The sequence below is a fragment of the Lolium rigidum genome, chromosome 3 (assembly GCF_022539505.1).
Source record: "Lolium rigidum isolate FL_2022 chromosome 3, APGP_CSIRO_Lrig_0.1, whole genome shotgun sequence".
NCBI classification, from domain to species: domain Eukaryota; kingdom Viridiplantae; phylum Streptophyta; class Magnoliopsida; order Poales; family Poaceae; genus Lolium; species Lolium rigidum.
In genome coordinates this window covers 177,593,515-177,601,628 of record NC_061510.1, presented here as the reverse complement: position 1 = coordinate 177,601,628, position 8,114 = coordinate 177,593,515, and the positions used below count along the sequence as shown (strand labels likewise).

Here is an 8,114-nt window from a genome sequence, read left to right as displayed (position 1 = left end):
ACGCCCAGAACTCCAGATCCTTGTGTTGCAATTCGTACAACGCCCAGTTCTTCCTACTCGAGATCTCCATGATCGATTCAAATAAGCAACTTCTCCCCATCACAAAAACCAGATGCTCGCCAGGAGAAAATCACACGGTAAACAAAACTCATCTCTTCTCAGCAACTTAGGATAGTTGCTTTTGCAGGAAAACAATCTTGAAACTAGGTTCCCAGCAAGCACAGTTGTCCCCCTTACGAAAAACCAGTTGGTTTCTGAGATCAAAAGGCTTCTACTCAACGTGATTATTTTATCTAGCAACTTAGTTTTTTCCCCTACAACAATGGGCTGCATTTTGCATACACAGTGGTGACCACAGTGCATCCACATAAGAAAATCAGTAGCACCACTTGGATAGAACAGAAACCTGGGGATGTTTGTCCAACAGCTAATATGTTGTACGCACAACAAAGATGGACATAACTGGGACAAAGAAAAAACAGAGGAGAATTAATTGCAAAATCATAGAGGCATCTACAGGTTCCCCGATGTAAGTGACGAAGTAAGCGAGCCAACAACTTAGATGAATATCATGGATGCCAGATGTATGCAACCAACAAGCGAAACTCCCGAACAAACTTATTATGTAGATAGCAAATACAACACTAAGCTTAGAAAAAGTTGGCACCAATGAGCATGTGTGACACTCTTAAGGTAGCCAACTACAATAAATGTTGACAAAAGGAAACGTAGATATATAATAAAATACAACTTAAGTATGCTTGCAAAATCAACTTAGTTATACTGAGCAGCAACTAAATAAATGTTGATAAAAAGAAAGCTAGATATATTATATTGCAAAAAGCAACTTAGTTATATGTAGTAGCCTACTTAAGCATGTTAACAAGGCAACTTTAATAAATCAGTAGCCAACAAAGAAACCTAGACATGGCTAGCAAGCACTCGAGGGTTGGTTACCAAACCAGCCCCCGCCTAGAAATAAAAGTCCTGCACCCCGGTCCAGAAACAGAAAGTCATGCGCCCCCAACCAACCCAGTTTGAAAAAGAAACACCTGACCAGGTTGCTAGCGCGCCTCTCCCTCGTACCAAAACTAGCATCGTCCTCTTGGCCCAAAGTCCAAGTCGCTTTTTCTTGCCTCCTTTTGCAGCGCACCAATTAACTTCCTCCATCAGATTACCATGGACATGTACGTCTGCATCGTGGCACGGGGAAAAAAAATCAGCTTCAATCAAGTTGCTCCATGAGATCGAAAAGGTGAACCAAAAAAGTTAAAACGAAATCACACCACTTTTTTAATCCTCCCTTGCCCCAAAATAGTTTCTAGATCTCAGAACAAAGCACAACCCCCATTGCACATTTGCACCATCGATGCATTGGAAATCTATGCCTAGAAAAGAAAGCAACATGAGCAAAACGTGTAGCAAGTTAGTAGATCCTAGAAGCAAACAAAGACACCACTTTGGCGCCATGGATGCAATAGAACACCAAGCCTAGAAAATACAACATAACCCAAACATGCAGCAACTCAATAGATCCTACAACAACAACAAAACCACAACCATGTGCACCCAAAGACGTTGATAAAAAGTAGCAAAAAGGCTAAGATAACCATGTTGAAATAAAACAACTTAGTTATATTGAGGAGACGACTTAGTTATGATGAAAGAGCAACAAAACCCTAATTAAAAAGCAACTTAAACATGTTGATCTAATCAACTAATTAGCATCAGCCTGTTACACAGCTGCAAAGATATTTGACCTAAGTATAAGCGACTTTAGTATGCAAAAATATGCTACTTACAGTTGGTTGATAGACCAACTTAGTAAACCATGCTAAGCAACTTTGAAAACTAAATTAGGTGGATGCAACTTATCAAGGTCACAAGAAGCACCTTAAGCATGTGGACAAGACCACTTGATTAGAGTAGTGGACAACTTATGAATGTTGCTCGAAAATGAAAAGCCATAAAGATTGTAGATTTCCATACAACTTAAGCATACTGGAAAGAATCAACTCGATTAATTTTTAGTACTCAACTTAAGCATTTTGACAAGGCAACTAATTAAACCAGTGGGCAACTTATGCATATTGTTGAAAAGGATCACCTAGATAGAATGTACCAACACCAAACAACTTAAGCATGCTAGAGGAATCATTTCAATTAATTCCAGTACTCAAATTAAGCATGTAGACAAGGCAACTCATTAAACTAGTGGAAAACTTATGCATGTTGCTCAAAAGGAACACCTAGATAGATTGTACCAATGCCCAACAACTTAAGCATGCGGGAGGAATCAACTTAATATATTTAAGTACACAACTTAAGCATAGTGAAAAAACAACTTAGTTGTATGTAAAAATGAATGCAAAATACACAATTATATAGACAAAAACAACTAGTATTATTGCCAACACAACATAATTGTATGCTGAAAACAAATTAAATATGATAACAACAACAACACTTTAATAATCCCTATACCCCCCAAAATGGTGTGTAACGCTAAAACCCAAAAAACTATGTAAATCAACTTGTAACAATGATGTAAATAATTTACCTATAGAGACAGAACAACTTTGATCGCACACATCGAATGGCCAGAAACTGGAGGCTCAAACATGTTTCCTGGCCTCCAAGAACTTTTTAGCGTTTGGAAAGAAACCTACATAGAGTATAAAAGAGAACTTAAGTATGCATTCGACTTAGTTATACTGACTAGCCAACTTAAGTATAATGATAGAAGCAAACTTAGCTAGATTATGAAGCACAAATTAACCTTAATGACAAAAGAACATGTTGACAAGGCAACTTAACCAACTTAATGAAACATGATAAGCAACATACTACTTACGGGCATTTCGTTGTAAATTACAACTTAAGTCAGTTGAAAAGAACAACTAAATTAAGACCAACGTGCAACTTAAGGATACTGCTAAACATCAAACTAAACTATAGGATAAAATAAACTTCAAAAGGATGTTGCCAGAGGCAACGTAGGCATATTTAGTACACGACCTACATATATTTAGTACACAACTTACCTAGTTCACTAGTAGAAAAAAAGCCTTCCATCCCAACCCATTATAGTCCCCAAATACTTTGACCCGGGACTAATGGGGTCTTTAGTCCCGGTTCTGCTGGTGAACCGCGACTAATACTCGGGCAACCGGGACTAAAGAGCTACGGTGGGCTGCGGCCAGGGCAGGAACCTTTAATCCCGGTTGGGGACACCAACCGGGACTAAAGGGTACCCTTTAGTCCCGGTTGGTGTCCCCAACCGGGATTAAAGGTTTTTTCTAATTTTCCCTAATACTAGGTTGCAAAACACCTTTTTTAGCACTGTAAAATAGAAAATAAAATAATAGAAAATTCAAAAAAATAAAATGTTTTCAGATTCTTGTATGTTATGCAACCTAGTATTAGGGAAAATTAACAAATTTGAATTTTCACTTTTTTTGCAAAAAAGTTTTGAAAAATGGTAAAACCGCAATAACTTTTGCATACGACGTCGAAAAAAAATGTATAATATATCAAAAAAATCCTGGGAAAAAGTTACATCCGAATTCAGGAAAATGGTTTACCCGGTTAGCCTAATTTTAGATTCTCAAAATTCCAAATGAAAATACGAAAGCAGGAAGATTTTAGTTTTTGCTATAAATTCTGGATTTTATTTTTTATTTTTTCAAAAATTAAAATTAATAATTGTATCATGCATAAAGATTACTATTACTTTTACCCTTTTAGATTTTCAAATTTTTAGGTTTGGCAAAAAACATAAAAAAAATTTAAAAAAATTAAAGAAACAAAAAAATTAAAAATAATACAAATTAAAAGAATTATTTATTTAATCAATATTATTATTACATCATTACTTTTGTTTATTAAAAGAATTATTTGAAATTCAAACAATAAAGAAATGTGACATCAACCAACATATGTTAATAGAATTGATATGATACTACTATCACATACATGCGCGCGAAGCAATTGGATGCGGGACGGGATGGAACTCGGAAGTTAAGCGTGCTAGTGCGGGAGGATGGGTGACCAAGCGGGAAGTTTGATCACGAGTAAAGTAATTTGACTAGAGATAAGTGTAGTTAGAGATAGAGACTAAACTATGCAAATAACTGAAATAATAGAAATTCTGAAAAATAGGAAAAAAATGGAGTGGAAATAATAGAAATTCTGAACAAACGACTCAATCAAATATGAAAGACAACTTAATCATGGTGTTGAAACATCAAACTAAACCTGGTTGAATTCAAAGCAACTAAACAACCTAAAAAAGGCATGCTGAGCAAGGCAAGGCAACTCCTGGCAGAAAGCAACTAGTTGAGTAGAGTAAGAAACTTAGCCATGTTGACACTACACAACTTAATGAAATCAGTGTGAAACTTTCATGCAGTTGGAAAAGATAACCTAACTAGGAGATAAAAAGTAACTTAAAACTGATGACAAAAAAACAACTAAGTTGGGCAAAAGACTGCAGAGCAGTAGGCGTCCTCTTCACAGGTATACAGAAGGAGTACCGCTTCTATTAATCGCGGCATATTGGTATTGTGTTTGCCTCGGTCAGTTCATCATAGAAGGATGGGGACAGGGGACGCTGCAGCTTGCAGTAGGGCAACATTTGGACTCAGGCCTTCTTACTCGCCGGCGAGTGTAAGTACCTCTGCAGAATAGAACCTGAGCACACAAATGCACTAAATCAGGTTCATTTCTCTAGAAACATAAGAGGAATTTGGGCATCAATCAACATGGTTTTGTTACAATTGTACATCCGTGTTCAAGTCTGGAAGTTCAAATTGAGAAGTAAAATGTTGTGCCAAACTATCTCAATCTACACCCTGAGCATTGAGTAAATCATAATTTGTACAGAGTGTTTTCATTTCTCTTTGTTCCGATGGTTTGCATTTCATTGATGATCTTACTAGGCCCTGGCATAAACTGAACTAAGAACTGTTCTTAAGACAAAAAGGTTCACTATTTACTCACTCGGGACTAAATATTGTATTTCAACTGATAACAAGAATGCCTGCTGCTACATGAGCTCATGGAATGGTACAGATAGGAAGCCTAATTACACAATAAACTAGAAAGATTTTCAGATAAATTAGTGAGGGTGAGAAGAGTTAACTATTCTTACGGACATCCTTGAGAATCTCCTCCCGGAACTGCTTGAGGATGCAGCCGTAGATCCAGTAGGCGCCGGAGTTGTGGTAGTATGGCAACTGCGGCCCCTCAATTGCTTCTTCATGGAGCTTCCTTGTCGCATGAGCTCCCTCGTGCGGCCACTCTTTGTCGCCCGAGCTCGGCTCGCTCGCGCGCGGGTTGCATCTCCGCTGCCCCAACTCTCCGCCCAGCTCGTGTGGCCGTTCTCCGCCGCCGAGTTCCCAACCCTCGCGTGCGGGTCGCCTCTCCGCTGCCCAGACCCCCTCCCCCCGCCTGAGCTCGCCTTGCCGCTCTCCGCCGCCGCGCTACCCACCCTCGAACTCCCTCGTGGGTCGCTCTCCGGCGTCGGGGCTCCCGTCCTCGCCCGCGTGTCACTCTCCGCCGCCGAGCTCCCGGCCCTAGCTCGCGCGGCCGCTCCGGCGTCGGGATCCCACAAAATCCGCGCGCTGATTCCGCCTAGGATGGTCCTGCGCGATACCCTAGCAAGTGTGAGAGGGGAATGGAAACGAAGAGAAAGACAGCGAGAGACCAGTTCACCAGCTGTCGGAAAGAGTCATCGCGCATCTTGATCAGGGATGCACATCGGACAGCCACGAAGCGAGTGCTCGTTTTGCCAGATAGCACCCGAGCATTTTTCAGCACTTGGGTATTACAATGATTGTTCGGGCACATTGAGCGTCCGCTAAACAAAAAAAAAAGGCACACTAATAATAAAGCTAAGTGTATCCTTTGGATGTAGAGGCTAGAACGATGCTTTCATTCCAGAAAAAAAACCTATGAAAGTTGATCAAACTCTAGTTAATGTGTAGCCGCCTCTTGCTCGCCCGCCGTGGGTAGATGGCGGCGACCGTAATCACCCGAAAACATCGCTTCGAAGGCTACCGGTCGCGAAATCCGCTTCCCCAACATCCGAGCAGGGAACGCCGAGACAACGTCCGGCCGCTGGTTGCTTTCTTCCCTACGGTAACCTCTAGTCAGTTCTTCTGCGCGTGCTTCGATGCGACTCCTCTCCGCTTCGAGGGCCTGGAACATCGTGTTGTGAAATGTATATGTGGATTGCATAGCTCTTTCCATCAGTTCGGACTTTTGGTTCAAGTGGTTAGTGCATGAAGCTTAACATGGTATCAGGGCATCTCCAACCGGGCGACCCATCCCGCGCCCGCGCGTCCGGATGGGTCCAGCGGACAAAAATCCGGCCCAACGCAGGGACGCACCGCAAAAGCGGACGGCCGCGGCGTCCGGAACGACGCAAACCCGGCCCAAATCTGGGCCGGGTTTGCGTGGCCGCGGATGGCACGCGGCGTCCTCGCGTGTCCGCCTGTCCGCGTGGCTGGCCCACTCGTCGGTGCCCCGGTCCTATTAAATGTGGATCGGGGAAGGGGACTGTCCCTATCCGGTCCCCACTTTCCACTCCGGCCGCACGCGCGAGCTCGAAGCTTCCGCGCCGCCATGGCCCCGAAGCGCGAGTTCTCGCCATCCGCCAACGACCACGAGGCCGGCAGCAGCCGGCCAGTCGCGCCGGCGCCGTTCGCCATGGGGCCGCCGGCGACGCCCAGACGCGACCGGATCTACGTCACCGTAGCGGTGGCGCGGATGTTCTGGGACGCCGGCGTCCCAATGCCGTGGGGGGACGTGCACCTCCCCCACGGCTGGCACCTGAGCCCAGATCGGGTTACGGTGCCGCCCATCCCGGGCTCTGGCCGCGCCCGCTACGCCGAGATCCGGAGGCTCCGCGCTCAGCTGCCGGCGGACCTCCAGCAGGACCCCGCGTACGGCGACGCAAGTCCCAACTGGGACTTGTGGTTCGAGGTGGAGCACGATGCGCGCGGCGCACGTGCTTCACATCCGCGACGGCGCGGCCTCGCGCGCAGCCGCGCACACCTGCTAGGCGGGCTAGCCGCCGCCCCGGCGGCCTCTACATCAACGAGCCCGCGCCCTAGCCCCAGCCACAGCCGCAGCCCCAGGAGGAGGAGGACGACCCGGAGTTGCAGGCGGCGCTCGCGGCGTCCCGCGAGCAGCGCGACCTCGACGAGCTGGACAAATGGCCGCACCTCGCCGAGACGATGCGCACCTCCGCGCTGGAGGAGGCGGCCAGGAAGGCCCAGGAGGACGCCCAGGCGGAGGCGTGGGCCTTCCTCGAGCTGGCGCGCCGTCAGGAGGAGGCAACGCGTCAGGCGGCGCTCCGGGAGGAGGAGGAGCGCCGGGCCGCGCGCCTGGCGGAGGAGGAGCGCCTGGCCACGCTCCGGCTACAGGCGGAGCTGCAGGCCGCAGCGGAGGAGCAGCTCCGGCAGGAGTCCGCGCGGAGGGCACGGCTGCGCAGGCCGGCGAGCCCGCCGAACCCGCACTCCGCCTGGGAAAGGGCGCAGTGGGAGCCCTGGCCGGAGTCCCCGGTGCCCTCCGGCGTTTCGAGCCGGAACAGCGCGTCGCCGCCGGGGGGCGTCATCGTCATCGACGCCGACGATGACGAGTACTACTGGGGGTAGTACTGCCGGCGGCCACCGTGCTCGCAAACCCTGTCTAGGGTTTTTTTTTAGTTTAAAGCCCATATAGGGCTTTCTTTTGTGTAAAAATTGCCCAAAATAGGGCTAAGTTTAATTAACCACTAGTTTAATGTTATTTTTGGCTGTTTTCCTTTTTTATTTTTATTTTTGTTTTTTTACTTACATATGCGGTGCGTCCGCGCGTTGGGCGCAGCGTGCGACCCAAACGGACACGTGGACGCGGGCCGCTGTCCGGGTGTCCGTTCGGCCACCCAAACGGCCCAAAACGGACGGACCAGCGTGTCCGTTTGGGTCAGCCGGTTGGAGATGCCCTCAGAGCCCTAGGTCTCGAGTTCAAATCCTGGCTTTCACTTGGTTTTCACAATTAAGCCTAAAAATTGTTGTTGTTCATGGTTTTCGCAATTAAGCCTAAAAATTGTTGTTGTCCCCCTCTTT

At 46.3% G+C, this 8,114-nt stretch overlaps 1 long non-coding RNA gene across 2 annotated transcripts; it reads right to left on the bottom strand.

Moving 5' to 3' along the window:
• Nucleotides 1-791: 791 nt before the first annotated feature.
• Nucleotides 792-5,359, bottom strand: LOC124698711. Of its 2 annotated transcripts, XR_007001065.1 has the most exons (5): nt 5,153-5,359; nt 4,536-4,692; nt 2,561-2,665; nt 1,287-1,388; nt 792-1,193 (listed from the first exon to the last, which is right to left on the bottom strand). It is a non-coding gene; the product is annotated as an uncharacterized LOC124698711 (long non-coding RNA). The 2 variants fall into 2 exon arrangements; XR_007001064.1 differs by lacking the exon at nt 1,287-1,388 and having other exon boundaries at nt 5,153-5,357.
• Between the last annotated feature and the right edge of the window lie 2,755 nt (nt 5,360-8,114).